The following is a 17,373-nucleotide window of genomic DNA, read 5'->3' on the forward strand; positions in this document are numbered from 1 at the left end:
GTGTTGATTTATGACATTTGAATGTGCATTAGATGGCAACAAGATCATATTGTACAGCAATTTCATCAGGTAACATGAATACAAAACCGGCGAGAGGTGGTTAGAATAGGATGGGAGGCCAAAAGTCTGTGTAACCAAGAGATTCTCGAGTGTTGGAACAAACATAGTCTGTCTCACTGTTGGGTCAACAAGAAAGTTCATAGTCAACAAAGCATGCAGAAAGCATGCAGGAGTCATATGGCAAAATGCACAAGAAACATTTTTAATATAAAACGACTTGGGGCTAGCCATTGTAAGTTCAGAGTCACTCGCCCCAACAGTGCTTGTGTGCTGGTGGCGAGTGAAAGCTCGGAAGAGAGGTGGGGAGTGTGGTGGGGGAACCTGTGCCAGACAGGGAGACAGTCCAGGGCAGACGGTGAACAGATCACCAGGTGGAATCCAAGCAGCAGCACAACAGGCAACGGGAGTAGGTGTCACACCCACTTGGAAGAAGCTTTTATTTCTGGAGGCAGATTTCTTGTAGAAAATGCCATTGGATGGTCTCTGAACAGCGGGAGGGGGCTTCAAAGGCCTCTGTATTTGGATGGGGCAGGCTGCGAGAGACTCCTAGCACTTGTTGGGCCCAAAGGCCTCTACACCTCTTACTTCACACCTCAGTACTAATTTAAGTTGTATCTTGTCTGTTCAAGCCAACCTGGAAGTCTTAACTCAGCATTCGGGCCACATAAAGTCAAATATATCATGGTAATGTACTTTATTTTTCATTTTTCTTCTTCTTGGCTTTCAAAATAACATCAGACCAAACACTACCCACTCAGTTCCAGGTTGGATGGTGTCATCAGGAGTGTGCAGGGATGTCCACCAGAGCTGTTGTCAGAGAATTGAATGTTAATTTCTCTACCATAAGCTGCCGCCAACGTCGTTTTAGAGAATTTGGCAGTATGTCCAGCTGGCCTCACAACCGCAGACCACGTGTAACCACGCCAGCCCAGGACCTCCACATCCGGCTTCTTCACCTGTCGGATCTTCTGAGGGAGGGTACTGAGGAGTATTTCTGTCCAAAATAAAGCCCTTTCGTGGGGAAAAACAAATTCTGATTGGCTGGGCCTGGCTCTCCAGTCGGTGGGCTTGGCTGCCAAATGGGTGGGCCTATGCCCTGCAAGGCCCACCCATGGCTGCATCACTGCCCAGTCATGTGAACTCCATAGATTTAAGACCAAATTTATTTATTTCAATTGACTGATTTCCTTATATGAACTGCAACACAGTAAAATCTTAGAAATTGTTGCATTTATTTTTGTTCAGTATAGTTTCTTTATTATTTTTTCTTTATTTCACCTTTATGTAACCAGGTAGGCCAGTTGAGAACAAGTTCTCATTTACAACTGCGACCTGGCCAAGATAAAGCGACAAAAACAGAGTTACACATGAGATAAACAATCTTACAGTCAATAACACAATTGAAAAATCTGTATATAGTGTGTGCAAATGAAATGAGGTAAGGCAACAAATATGCCAATAGTGGCGAAGTAATTACAATTTAGCAATTTACTCTGGAGTGAGATATGTGCAGATGAGGATGTGCAAGTAGAAATACTGATGTGCAAAAGAGCAGAAAAACAAATATGGGGATGAGGTAGGTAGTTGGTTGGTTGGATGGGCTATTTACAGACGGGCTGTGTACAGCTGCAGCGATCGGTAAGCTGCCCTGACAGCAGACGCTTAAAGTTAGTGAGGGAGATATAAATCAAAGCATCCTTTGATTGCAATTTATTCCAGTCATTGGCAGCAGAGAACTGGAAGGAAAGGCGGCCAAATGAGGTGTTGGCTTTGGGGATGACCTGTGAAATATACCTGCTGGAGCGCGTGCTACGGCTGGGTGTTGCTATGGAGACCAGTGAGTTGAGATAAGTCTTTGCTAGGTAAAGCTCCGCCTTATAGATAACCTGGAGCCAGTGGGCTTGGTGACGAATATGTAGCGAGGAGCCAACAAGAGCATACAGGTCGAAGTAATGGGAAGTATATGGGGCTTTGGTGACAAAACGGATGGCACTGTGATAGACTGCATCCAATTTGCTGAGTAGAGTGTTGGAGGCTATTTTGTAAATTACGAATATGTAGCGAGGATCGTCAGGATAGCAAGTTTTACGAGGGTATGTTTGGCAGCATGAGTGAAGGAGGCTTTGTTTGCGAAATAGGAAATTGATTCTAGATTTAACTTTGGATTGGAGATGCTTAATGTGAGTCTGGAAGGAGAGTTTACAGTCTAACCAGACACCTAGGTATTTATAGTTGTCCACATATTCTAAGTCGGAACCGTCCAGAGTAGTGATGCTAGTCGGGTGGGCGGGTGCGGGCAGCGATCGAGAGCATGCATTTCATTTTACTAGCATTTAAGAGCAGTTGGAGGCCACGGAAGGAGTGCTGTATGGCGTTGAATCTCGTTTGGAGGTTTGTTAACACAGTGTCCAAAGAAGGGCCAGATGTATACAGAATGGTGTCTTCAACGTAGAGATGGAGAAAAGAATCACCCGCAGCAAGAGGGAGATCATTGATATATACAGAGAAAAGAGTCGGCCGAGAATTGAACTCTGTGGCACCCCCATAGAGACTGCCAGAGGTCTGGACAACATGCCCTCCGATTTGACACACTGAACTCTATCTGAGAAGTAGTTAGTGAACCAGGCGAGGCAGTCATTAGAGAAACCAAGGCTGTTGAGTCTGCCGATAAGAATACTGTGATTGACAAGTGTCGAAAGCCTTGGCCAGGTCGATGAAGATGGCTGCACAGTACTGTCTTTTATCAATGGCGGTTATGATATCGTTTAGGACCTTGAGTGTGGATGAGGTGCGCCCGTGACCAGCTCGGAAACCAGATTGCATAGCGGAGAAGGTACGGTGGGATTTGAAATGGTTGGTGATTTGTTTGTTCACTTGGCTTTCAAAGACTTTAGAAAGGCAGGGCAGGATGGATATAGGTCTGTAACAGTTTGGGTCTAGAGTGTCTCCCCCTTTGAAGAGGGGATGACTGCAGCCGCTTTCCATTCTTTAGGAATCTCAGAGGATAAGAAAGAGGTTGAACAGACTAGTAATAGGGGTTGCAACAATGGCGGCGGATCATTTTAGGAAGAGAGGGTCCAGATTGTCTAGCCCAGCTGATTTATATGATTCCAGATTATGCAGCTCTTACAGAACATCAGCTGTCTGGATTTGGCTGAAGGAGAAGCGTTGGGGGAAATTTGCAGGATGCACATTTCTGTTTGAAAAAGCTAGCCTTAGCTTTCCTAACTGACTGTGTGTATTGGTTCCTTGAGAAGTTGCATATCGTGGGGACTATTCAAAGCTAGTGCAGTACTCCACAGGGTGTTTTTGTGCTGGTCAAGGACAGTCAAGTCTGGAGTGAACCAAGGGTTGTATCTATTCTTAGTTCTACATTTTTTGAAAGGGGTGTCTTGTCTTTACTATCATTAAATTGAAGACATAGTTTTATCAAAGATTCCCTGTAATTAGTATAATGCAATCAAATTAATTAATTGTGTACCTGTAATTAACTAGGAAATAGGGGCACCAAGGAAAGCATTCAGATTACAAAGTTATAATTTCCCAATATAACCTTTCAGATAGTTTCATATCTGATCAATAGTCTTCTGATTAATGATTAATTTATTTTACTTCACGTTAGTCTCATTCCAAACGTCTTAAACTGTTGGTTATCTGCACGAACCCAGTCTTCACTATGAGTCATCCATACATCAATTGTCTTAAATTATTTATTTATTACTAACTAAGTAATTCACAGAAATGCATAAACAAACAGTAAATATGGTAACATGAAATGATAGAATGTACCCTAGTGGGCTGAACCGGCATGGCAGCTTGTTAGACAAAGGGGCAACAGAGTTAATTATAACAATTAAAATGCTAATCCCTTACACATGAACGCTCACTCATTCGGGAGCAATTGCAATCAATATATATATTTACGCTCAGTATGTCGTCTTGATCGCTGGTGAAAAGTTCATTTCTTTTGCAGAATTGTCCTCTCTCGGTTGTGGTTAGAGGGGATTGTTCAGAGTGACATTCGTTATAGAATGGATGTTTCGGTGGTTGTCGTTCTTCGCGTTCAATGATGCCAAATTCCTAGCTGCAGACTAGTAATCAATATCAAAGACTTGTTCTTATTCTGTCAGTATCGATAGTCTAAGAGTTTAACCACGTGGTATGGTTAAAAAGATTCAGCAATGGTCTGCAACCTTTAGTCCCCCTCCTAATGGAGAAAAACATGGTCTACTGATAATTTCTCAAAGTGAGGTTTTATTCAGAATGGCAGAAGAGGGCTGTCTCAGGATGTCTGGCCCTAACTGGGCTCAGGGGCGGTCCTCTGATTTAGTTCAAATCTTCATTAAACAGTCCACAATCATATTACACCATTATTCAAACAGTATCATCCTCACTCGTTCATCTTATACAACAATTAGATGTAAACCTCATATCTGAGGCTATTATATAAACAGCGGTATGGTAATGTGGCCACACCGTCTCTCTTGAGCTTCCCAAGTTGTGACAAACGCACCAGTTCGTAGCTGGATTCTTCACCGATCTTTTACACTTTCTCTGGAACATGAAATTTGTTAGTTTTACACTTTCTCTGGAACATGAAATTTGTTTGTACCTCACGTTCTGTGAGGTGGAAGGATTTCCTTTGTCTCCATGAAAACGACTCTCTATAACTGTGTGTCCATGAGGCAGGTTCTTCCTTAGGAATTTACGACCTCACTCTGCCCACAGCAGTCTGGTTGTAGAAGCAGAGAGCGGGGGATGGTGCTCGCTGTTCTCAGAGGGCAACATAATGACAGGGGCATGCTTATTTAAGATGGTGAGGAAAGCACTTTTAAAGAACAACCAGGCATCCTCAACTAACGGGATTAGGTCAATATCCTTCCAGGATACCCGGACCAGGTCGCTTAGAAAAGGCCTGCTCGCAGAAGTGCTTTAGGGAGCGTTTGACAGTAATGAGGGGTGGTCGTTTGACTTCGGACCCATAACGGATACATAACGGAGGCAGTGATCTCTGAGATCCTGGTTGAAAACAGCAGAGGTCTATTTAGAGGGCAAGTTGGTCAGGATGATATCTCTGAGGGTGCCCGTGTTTACGGATTTGGGGTTATACCTGGTAGGTTCCTTGATCATTTGTTTGAGATTGAGGGACTCTAGCTTAGATTGTAGGATGGCCGGGGTGTTAAGCATATCCCAATTTAGGTCACCTAGCAGTACGAACTCAGATGATAGATGGGGTGTAATCAATTCACATATGGTGTCCAGGGCACAGCTGGGAGCTGAGGGGGGTCTAGGACAAACGGCAACAGTGAGGGACTTATTTCTGGAGAGATGGATCTTTAAAAGTAGAAGCTCGAACTGTTTGGGCATAGACCTGGATGGTATGACAGAACTCTGCAGGTTATCTCTACAGTAGATTGCAATTCCGCCCCCTTTAGCAGTTCTATCTTGACGGAAAATGTTGTAATTGGAGATGGACATTTCACATTTTTTTGTGGCATTCCTAAACCAGGATTCAGACACGGCTAGGACATCAGGGTTGGCAGAGTGTGCTAAAGCAGTGAATAAAGCAAACTTAGGGAGGAGGCTTCTGATGTTAACATGCATGAACCCAAGGCTTTTACGGTTGCAGAAGTCAACAAATGAGAGCACCTGGGGACACACAGGGCCTGGGTTAACCTCTACATCACCAGAGGAGGAGTAGGATGAGGGTACAGCTAAAGGCTATAAGAACTGGTCATCTAGTGCTTTGGGAACAGAGTATAAAAGGAGAAGATTTCTGGGCGTGGTAGGATAGATTCAGGGCATAGTGTACAGACAAGGGTATGGTAGGGTGCGATTACAGTGGGGGTAAACCTAGGCATTGAGTGACGATGAGAGAGGTTGCATCTCAGTTAAGCTCAGTTTGGTCTCCGCATATGTGGGGGGTGGGACAAGGGGGCTATCTAAGGCATGTTGAGCAGGACTCGGGGCTCCGCAGTAAAATTGAACAATGACAGCTGCCCTAAACAACAGTATACAAGTCATATTGCAGGAATCTAATGATGTAATGGAAAGAAGCAGTCCGATAAGCTCAGGGCTGGTATCGCGCTGTGCAGACTGGCAGGTACTACCCGGGCTAAAGCGTCTGGGCTATTGTCACGAGAATTTTCAATCCCAATGATGATAACTAAACAATTATTTGAGCTTTGACCAATCCCCGAGGTTTGTAAGACCCTGGGTTTAATAATAATTAGGCAGACTCAGCTTCTGCAAAAGATTCGTAAGCTTTATTCAGAAAATGTTCTAAAGTCAACCAAAAATTGAACAGTCTTTATAACCCCCTCTACACACACAGAGACACACACACACACACACACACAGACAGGTTTATCACTTTTCTACCAGCCTTGGCAATTTCTCGCCGTTCCTTTCCTCCCCAGATAAGAGGGACCTTGGAAGGAGCCTCTTTCTTGTTGTCCTTTGTTCTCTCAACTCTCACAACACTACATAGCAACCAAAACTGATAGAGACATACCCCAAGCGATTCCTTGTTCTTCATGATGCTCTCTGCGCTTTTAACGGACCTCTGAGACTATCACAGTGCAGGTGCATTTATACGGAGACTTGATTACACACAGGTGGATTGTATTTATCATCATTAGTCATTTAGGTCAACATTGGATCATTCAGAGATCCTCACTGAACTTCTGGAGAGTTTGCTGCACTGAAAGTAAAGGGGCTGAATAATTTTGCACGCCCAATTTTTCAGTTTTTGATTTGATTTGAAAAAAGTTTGAAATATCCAATAAATGTCGTTCCACTTCATGATTGTGTCCCACTTGTTGTTGATTCTTCACAAAAAATACAGTTTTATATCTTTATGTTTGAAGCCTGAAATGTGGCAAAAGGTCGCAAAGTTCAAGGGGGCCGAATACTTTCGCAAGGCACTGTATATATCTGTGATGGTGAGAAATTTTGGTTGTCTGAATTACAGCTGTACAGATCCTTTGGGAAGAATTCAACTTGGTTAAAGCTTCTCTGGTGTCTGAGAGTTATTTACTCTGAAAAATAAGAACCTAACACTACGAAGAATCTTTCACAAGCACATTTCGTTTGTTAGGGACCAGACAGATAAAGTCAAGTGTTGATTTGCTAGAAATAATCAAATCATATAAAAATACATTTTAAATCTCTTGTGCGTAATCACTTTTTCATTGATTGTCATAGAAAGATCAGCACAAGTGCAAATTGTTCTGAAAACATCTGGCCTACTTTTACAACCTTTGATTTGCATCAAAAGTCGTGGTGATATGATAGAAATAATCAGGTTATATAAAATTGCATTTTAATCTCTTATCCTCAATACAAAACAAGCAAAATAATATACAGTATCAATAAAAGTTTGGACACACCTACTTGTTCATGGGTTTTTCTTTTTTTAAACTATTTTCTGCATTGTAGAATATTAATGAAGACATCAAAAGTATGAAATAACACATATGGTATCTTGTAGCAACCAAAAAAAAGTGTAAAATAAATCAAAATAAATGTATATTGTAGATTCTTCAAAGTAGCCACCCTTTGCCTTGATGACAGCTTTGCACACTCTTGACATTCTCTCAACAGCTTCATGAGGAATGCTTTTCCAACAGTCTTGAAAGAGTTCTCACATATGCTGAGCACAGTCGTATTCCTGGTCGTAATGCTGGTGAGTTACCATCGCTCTGATATCCAAAAGTTCATCCCGGCTGTAAGTAATAACACAAAATGGCCTAATAATGTAAGAAATAACACATAAAAATACAAAATACTGCAAAGTTGCCTAGGGGCTAGAAGCACAGCTGCCCTCTCTATTCGCACCATTTTTTTTTACTTGATGGAGTTCCAATATATGCTGAGCACTTGTTGGCTGCTTTTCCTTCACTTTGCGGTCCAACTCATCCCAAACCATCTCAATTGGTTTGAGATTGGGTGATTTTGGCTAGGGCATCTGATGCAGCACTCCATCACTCTCCTTCTTGGTCAAATAGCCCATACACAGCCTGAAGGTGTGTTGGGTCATTGTCCTGTTGAAAAACAAATGATTGTCAAACTAAGTGCGAACCAGATGGGATGGCGCATCGCTGCAGAATGCTGTGGTAGCCATGCTGGTTAAAGTGTGCCTTGAATTCTAAATAAATCACAGACAGTGTCAACAGCAAAGCACCATCACACCTCCTCCATGCTTCATGGTGGGAACCACACATGCGGAGATCATCCGTTCACCTACTCTGCATCTCACAAAGACACGGTGGTTGGAACCAAAAATCTCAAATTTGGACTCATCAGACCAAAGGACAGATTTCCACCGGTCTAATGTCCATTGCTCGTGTTTCTTGGGTCAAGCAAGTCTCTTCTTATTATTGGTGTCTTTTAGTAGTGGTTTCGTTGCAGCAATTCGACCATAAATACCTGATTCACGCAGTCTCCTCTGCACAGTTGATGTTGAGACGTGTCTGTTACTTGTACTCTGTATAGCATTTATTTGGGCTGCAATTTCCGAGGCTGGTAACTCTAATGAACTTATCCTCTGCAGCAGAGGTAACTCTGGGTCATCCTTTCCTGTGACGGTCCTCATGAGAGCCAGTTTCGTCATAGCGTTTGATGGTTTTTGCGACTGCACATAAAGAAACGTTAAAATGTATTTTAGTTTTCCGCATTGACTGACCTTCATGTCTTAAAGTAATGATGGACTGTCATTTCTATATGCTTATTTGAGCTGTTCTTGCCATAATATGGACTTGGTCTTTTACTAAATAGCGCTATCTTCTGTATACCACCCCTACCTTGTCAAAACACAACTGATTGGCTCAAACGCATTAAGAAGGAAAGAAATTCCACACATGAACTTTTAACAAGGCACACCCGTTAATTGAAATGCATTCCAGGTGACTACCTCATGAAGCTGGTTGAAAGAATGCCAAGATTGTGCAAAGCTGTCATCAAGGCAAAGGGTGGCTACTTTGAAGAATCTCAAGTATAAAATATATTTTGATTTGTTTAACACTTTCTTGGTTACTACATAATTCCATAAGTGTTATTTCATAGTTTTCATGTCTTCACTATTATTGTACAATGTAGAAAATAGTACAAATAAATAAAAACCCTTGAATGAGTAGATGTGCCCAAACTGTTAACTGACACTGTACATTTTGTTCTGGTTTGGGTTGTCAGAGAAACATCAAACTAAATCCAAATTATTCAAACCAGACCATCAATGGAACTGACACAAGCCATTACCACCATACATAAAGTTTCGGCATTACAAAGGATGTTACAGAATTATCTGCCGGTGACTCTTAGATAAACACCATCGAATAGCCCTCTCTCAGAGAAAATATGAAACTGGCCCTTCACATCTCTGGCCCTAATCAAACCGATTGGTTGCTAGTGACCAGGTTGCCAGGTGCCTTATCACACTGTGGAATCAGCCTATCACAGGCAGTCATCTTGGGTACCAGATCCCCAATTCCTGCCACCCCATCTCAGTCTTCTTCAAGCAGTTGCAGAGAGAGCATCAAGCCCCTACACATCTTCCCTGCCCAACACAACTGGACTCATTCACCAACCTTGACATGTGGAAAGGTGTCTGTGTATAACGTCTATTCTGTAAGGTTCTGCATCTGTGCATTCTTTCCCTGGTGTATTAATTTGGTATGTGAATATTCGTTGCCTATATTGTCTCCTGTTACAGAACCACTACCATTCCACTTTCTATGTCTGCCAGTCTATGTCAATAAAGTATCCCTGTGTGTAACTCTGAAGTTGAATCATTCCCCATGTCCTCTGAACACGGCCGGGGCTAGCGTGTCACAGTCCAGCAAAAATATGGAGAGCCAGGTCGCACTCTTTCAAATGGTGTGAAATTACTGGGCAAAATCGTATGCAATTATAGGTCCCCTTGTCAGTCCAGTGCCCTGATCATTGTCTTGTTTCAAGGTATTTATGGAGACAATACTGCAAAAAATAACACCTCAACCCTGAAGACCTCCACCTGGCTGCCACAAGCTCGCTCAGAACAAGCTGCAGAAGTCATGATTCATTTGGAGTAGAAAATGCTGTATCCCACTTGCTTCAAGTTGCACTGGACCAGGGTTTCTGTAATGTTTGGTTGATGTGAGGAGTGTGAATGATGTTTGCTGTACTAATGATTCTGATGTGCTGTTTGAAACAAGTCATGCAATTGAAACCAAGTGCCCAAATGATGGTCTAAATGCAAACCCTTAACCCAGCCATATACAGATACTGTAAGTACGGGGTAGGTCATCGTTTCATCCATGCTGGTAGGAGGTGAAGTTTCCCCTGTCCTCTCTCCATCTGTCATGGCCCGGTATGTTGCTACTCGCCTTTGTGGGACTTTTATAGTTCATGAATTGATGTGCACATATGAATTACATGTTGTGTCTGCTACATACTGTATTTGAATAGCTGTTCTTGGAAAATGTTAAACTACTGTATGAATCTGTTGCTTTGAGGTTCTGATGCTGTAAAACTAATTGTCCATTTATTTCTGTGGACTATGGAAGAAGAGACATTTATCTTTTCAAATGTAACCAGCACAAACATGTAGTTCCACCAATATCTAGTCTAGACATCTTTCACTAATTATGTTACATATGGATAGGCACGAAATATAGTTTCAGATGATCATCAAATCAAAATCCAATTGTATTTGTCACATGCTTCGTAAACAACAGGTGTAAACTAACAGTGAAATGCTTACGGACCCTTCCCAGCAATGCAGAATGCAATTGAATGCAATAAAGACATTCAAATAATGTGTGTGTGTGTGTGTGTGTATAGAGTCAAAAAGAGTAAAAGGTCAATGCAGATAGTCCGGGTAACTATTTGGTTAATTATTTAGCAGTCCTATGTCATGGGGGTAGAAGCTGTTCAGGATTTGTATCCCATTGGACCGGTACCAATTGCCATGCAGTAGCAGAGAAAACAGGCTATGACTTGGGTGGCTGGAGTCAATTTTGATGGCCTTCCTCTGGCACCACCTGGTGTACAGGTCATGGATGGCAGAGAGTTCGACCCCAGTGATGTACTGGGACGTACACACTACCCTCTGTAGCGCCTTGCGGTCGGATGCTTGAGGTGGATGTCTGCTTTACCTTTTTTAATTGGGAGCATCTTGACTGGCTGCATCACCGCTTGGTATGGCAGTACCAAGCGGTGATGCAGCCAGTCAAGATACTCTCAATGATGCTGCTGTTTAAATTTTTGAGGATCTGAGGGCCCATGGCAAATATTTTCAGCCTCCTGAGGGGGAAGAGGTGTTGTTGTGCCCTCTTCATGACTGTGTTGGTGTGTTTGGACCATGATAAGTCCTTAGCAATGTGGACACTGAGGAACTTCAAGCTCTCAACCTGCTCCACCATAGCCCTGTTGATGTGAATGGGGATGTGTTTGGTTTATTCTAAATATGTCTTAAGTCCCGCCGGGGAACTAATGGGACTTTTCTGTTTTTTTATATGTTGGCCACTCAGGGAGATGCATTGTTCTTCTTCTGCGTTAGGCTACCAGGAAAATGGAATGTGGGGATTGGGGGGTTGACCAGGATCCTTCACTGGTATCCTGGAGATGGTTGTAGACACAACATGGACAATAGCTCCAGCCACCTCTCCCAGTCATCCACCTCTTCCAGTTCAGCTTAAGGTAGTGATTTATTAAAAATATTGAAAAATATATTTTGAAATTATTTGAGAAACTGCCCTGTCAGTGGATTATAAAATGAAGTATTGACATTCAACATTCATTGAAGAGGGGTGAAATATCCCCAGACCCATCACGCAACTGTATACCTAAACTAATGTTGTGGACTGTGATGCGCATTGTCAAACGTCACACTGGTGTCCACTTCCTTTTCCACAAAGCTTTGAAAATTAGCAATGCGAGTGTACAGCCTAATGCAGATTTAATGCAGCCTACTGTTTGAGCAATTGAGATTCAGTAGATACGGTTGATAAATGGTTTACAGAACTAAAACTAACTTAGAAGGTTGACGTTTTCTAGGAAGGAGACAAGGTTTTCCGGAAGATAAGAGGGTAAAGCCATGACAATAGGATTAATCATGACATTTTTTAAATATTCTCTGCATTCTGTTGTCCTCTTCTTGATGTCAAACCTTCCTGTTTCTCCAGTTAAAGTATCTGTTTCTTCTTGAAGTGTCTTTCCCGTATGTTTTTAAAATATTTTACACTTGTTTTGATGTTTCTATGACAAACAATGAAAAAGTTATTGCGAACGAGATTTAAATGCATTTTTATACTATTTGATTATTTCTATCAAATCAACACTTTACTTTTTTATGCTAAATTCCACTTTGAATTATGGCCAGTGACACAAAATCTCAATGTAATCCATTTAAAATGCAGGCTGTAACTCAACAAAATCTGTAAAAAGTCAAGGGGTGTGTATACTTTCTGAAGGCACTGTATATCTCAATCAGTAGAGTGGACTACTAGGCATTTTGTGTAGCACTGTCTACAACTAGGCCTACTCGCTGGCATTTGGGTTGCTGTCTGTAGTGCTGAAAGACGCCTGTTCATGCAGGCCAGTTTTGTGGGGCACAAGCTTTTAGGGCCTGTGAGTGTGTCTAATGGTTGCGCCACCTACCTGCTGTTGTTTGATAGGTTGGTTTTTGTATTTATTTAGGATCCCCTCTACTCTTCCTGGGGTTCAGAAACATTAAGGCAGTTAAATATTAAATACAATTTAAAATATTAAATGACATTACATTTCATAACACTTCACACAATACAATAATTGTGTTCCCCCAGGGCACTACTCTACTAACACATCTACAATACAAAATCCATGTATACTGTGTGTGTAAAGTGCGTGTCTTATCGTGTGTATGTGTGTCTGTGAGTGTGTGTGTGTCTCTTCACAGTCCCCGCTGTTCCATAAGGTGTTTTTTAAATCTGATTCTACTGCTTGCATCAGTACCTGATGTGGAATAGAGTTCTATGTAGCCATGGCTCTATGCAGTACTGTGTGCCTCCCATAGTCTGTTCATGAATTAGGGATTGTGAAGAGACCTTTGGTGGCATTTCTTGTGGGGTATACATTGTTGTCCGAGCTGTGTGACAGTAATTTAAACAGACACCTTGGTGCATCCAGCATGTCAACACTTCTTACAAAATCAAGTAGTGATGAAATCAATCTCTCCTCCACTTTGAGCCATGAGAAATGTACATGATATTTTAATGTAAGCTCTCAGTGTAAATTTAAGGGCCAGCCGTGCTGCCCTGTTCTGAGCCAATTATAATTTTATGGGGTCCCTCTTTGTGGCACCACACGACTGAACAGTAGTCCATGTGTGACAAAACTAGAGCCTGTAGGACCTGCCTTGTTGATAGTGTTGTTAAAAAGGCAGAACAGCACTTTATTATGGACAGACTTCTCCCCATCTTAGCTACTGTTGTATCAATATGTTTTGACCATGACAGTTTTACAATCCAGGGTTACTCCAAGCAGTTTAGTCACCTCATCTTGCTCAGTTTCCAAATGATTTAATATTAGATTTAGTTGTTTGATGGTTGGTTGTGGTTGTTTGATGGTTTTCTTTGTGATGGTGTCATACTGATAAACACTGTGTTTGTGTGTGTGAGAGAGACGGGGACTGGGACCGGGGGTGAGGGTGGAAAGGGATTTGTATCCCAAATCAATGGCGGGAAAGGGATGTGAGTGACCCCTCACTTTCACATCGTATTATATTGCCATGCTGCCTTGAAAGTGTACTGTATATTTTTTGTGATTAAAAATCAAACAATTTTGCTCTGTATAATTTCTGCTCTGTGTGTAATTGTGTCTCTTTAAGCTGTTTTGAATTGTTGTTTGTGGTAACACAGGGCACCATTGAAAAAGAGACCCTAGTCTCAATTAGGATTCTCTATATAAATAGAGCCGCACCCTCAGAGCATGCGCAGACCAGCTGGCCGGTGTGTTTACGGACATATTCAATCAATCCCTATACCAGTCTGCTGTTCCCACATGCTTCAAGAGGGCCACCATTGTTCCTGTTCCCAAGAAAGCTAAGGTAACTGAGCTAAACGACTACCGCCCCGTAGCACTCACATCCGTCATCATGAAGTGCTTTGAGAGACTAGTCAAGGACCATATCACCTCCACCCTACCTGACACCCTAGACCCACTCCAATTTGCTTACCGCCCAAATAGGTCCACAGACGATGCAATCTCAACCACACTGCACACTGCCCTAACCCATCTGGACAAGAGGAATACCTATGTGAGAATGCTGTTCATCGACTACAGCTCGGCATTCAACACCATAGTACCCGCCAAGCTCGTCATCAAGCTCGAGACCCTGGGTCTCAACCCCGCCCTGTGCAACTGGGTACTGGACTTCCTGACGGGCCGCCCCCAGGTGGTGAGGGTAGGCAACAACATCTCCTCCCCGCTGATCCTCAACACTGGGGCCCCACAAGGGTGCGTTCTGAGCCCTCTCCTGTACTCCCTGTTTACCCACGACTGCGTGGCCACGCACGCCTCCAACTCAATCATCAAGTTTGCGGACGACACAACAGTGGTAGGCTTGATTACCAACAACGACGAGACGGCCTACAGGGAGGAGGTGAGGGCCCTCGGAGTGTGGTGTCAGGGAAATAACCTCACACTCAACGTCAACAAAACTAAGGAGATGATTGTGGACTTCAGGAAACAGCAGAGGGAACATCCCCCTATCCACATCGATGGAACAGTAGTGGAGAGGGTAGCAAGTTTTAAGTTCCTTGGTATACACATCACAGACAAACTGAATTGGTCCACTCACACAGACAGCATCGTGAAGAAGGCGCAGCAGCGCCTCTTCAACCTCAGGAGGCTGAAGAAATTCGGCTTGTCACCAAAAGCACTCACAAACTTCTACAGATGCACAATCGAGAGCATCCTGGCGGGCTGTATCACCGCCTGGTATGGCAACTGCACCGCCCTCAACCGTAAGGCTCTCCAGAGGGTAGTGAGGTCTTCACAACGCATCACCGGGGGCAAACTACCTGCCCTCCAGGACACCTACACCACCCGATGCTACAGGAAGGCCATAAAGATCATCAAGGACATCAACCACCCGAGCCACTGCCTGTTCACCCCGCTGTCATCCAGAAGGCGAGGTCAGTACAGGTGCATCAAAGCTGGGACCGAGAGACTGAAAAACAGCTTCTATCTCAAGGCCATCAGACTGTTAAACAGCCACCACTAACATTGAGTGGCTGCTGCCAACACACTGTCAATGACACTGACTCAACTCCAGCCACTTTAATAATGGGAATTGATGGGAAATGATGTAAATATATCACTAGCCACTTTAAACAATGCTACCTTATATAATGTTACTTACCCTACATTATTCATCTCATATGCATACGTATATACTGTACTCTATATCATCGACTGCATCCTTATGTAATACATGTATCACTAGCCACTTTAACTATGCCACTTTGTTTACATACTCATCTCATATGTTATACTGTACTCTATATCATCTACTGTATCTTGCCTATGCTGCTCTGTACCATCACTCATTCATATATCCTTATGTACATATTCTTTATCCCCTTACACTGTGTATAAGACAGTAGTTTTTTTGGAATTGTTAGTTAGATTACTTGTTCGTTATTACTGCATTGTCGGAACTAGAAGCACAAGCATTTCGCTACACTCGCATTAACATCTGCTAACCATGTGTATGTGACAAATAAAATTTGATTTGATTTGATTTGATTAAATAAAATTAATACAAATGTTTTAATGTTTCCTTTCAAATGTATGAAACAATGATTTGTATCAGAATATTCATAAACATTGTGATTGGAGGACAACTGTGCGTGTGTTATCGGATCAAATCCTCTCTTCTCCTCAAGCTCATGAATTATAAATTTGCCAAAAGTCTCGTCTTGGCCCGGGTATCCCGCGAACCAGACCGAATTTGATCTAAATCGAGACAGCTTTCCCTCAAACAGGCTGATTGTCATCATTAGGCAATAAGGAGCAACTTTTCCACTGCTGGAGATGGCAGATCGTATTTTCCCTCAGGTGGCTGAGAGGAAAAAGGCAGAAATTCTGGTTGGAACTGCGCATCAGGAGAAGATGAGAGCATAGACTCGGATGAAGGAAGGATGGCGCAGGCAGATGTGGAATATGAATCAGATGGCAGTGGAAGTAAGGAAGAATGGACCTTTGTCCAAAAGGACAGGGGAAAAAAAATCAAAGTTAGGATGGGAAGAGAGCACCTAGTGTTAAAAAAAGACATCACATTTGGTGGATGTCTGGTTTCTGGGAGAATTGGGGCCCAACATGGTGGAGAGAGGTGTGGGTAAAGTGGAGTCGGTGAGGGTCACGAGGAGTGGGCTGGTCTTGATTTTTTGTGTTTCTTCTGAACAGAGGAAGAGTGTCTTGGCAATCAGACAAATTGATGACCATGCTGTATTGTGTTTGAACTAAGGAGAAGAGCACCTGTCAAAGGAGTCATTGCTAGAGTCTCTGAGTAAGTGGGCATCGAGGAGCCAAAAAGTATTCCTGGAGTGGTTAATGCATGGAGGATGAATCGTTGGGCCAATGGCAGGAAAGAAAATAACTTGTCTATTATTGTGTCCCTGCTGACCCGAGTGAAGCTGGGGTATGTGCACTTTCCTGTAAGAGCTTTTACTTCCAGGCCGTTGCAGTTTAAACGGTATAGAATGTTTGGACATGTAGAAAGTGTCTGCAGGCGGAGGAATCCGAGATGTGGAAGTTGTAGAAAAGAAGGTCATGGTGAAAGTTATGAAGAAGATGTGAAGTGTCGCAACCGTTGTTTGGGAGGGAGTTTAGCCCCTCTGTGGTTCTTCCTGCTATCCCACCTTGATTTCTCCCTCAGACAGTGATAGATCTAGGGTTGCTTGAGAGGGTAAGAGATGTTGAGGAATGAGTAGATTCAGTTGTAAGTGAACATTTAAGAACACAATACTAGGCTTTCTTGAATATTTTCACAGATGGATCTAAGGACCATAAAACAGGGAGCAGCTTTTAGTGTTCCTGAGTTTAAGGTGGCAGTGACAAAAAGAACAACGGATAATTTATCTGTTTACACAAAGGAGTTGTTGGTCACACTATTGGCTATTGGAGGTGAGGCCAGACAGGGTAGTCATCTGCTCTGACACCTGTACAGCACTGATGAGCTTAAATTCATGTGTGTCTCAGAGCAGACAGGATGTATTGTATGAGGTTTGTATAGGGTGTTTGTATAGGGGGAAACAGATGGGGGTATTTGTGATGTTCCTCTGGGTACCA

This window comes from Oncorhynchus kisutch, linkage group LG12 (genome assembly GCF_002021735.2).
Source record: "Oncorhynchus kisutch isolate 150728-3 linkage group LG12, Okis_V2, whole genome shotgun sequence".
Lineage (NCBI taxonomy): Eukaryota > Metazoa > Chordata > Actinopteri > Salmoniformes > Salmonidae > Oncorhynchus > Oncorhynchus kisutch.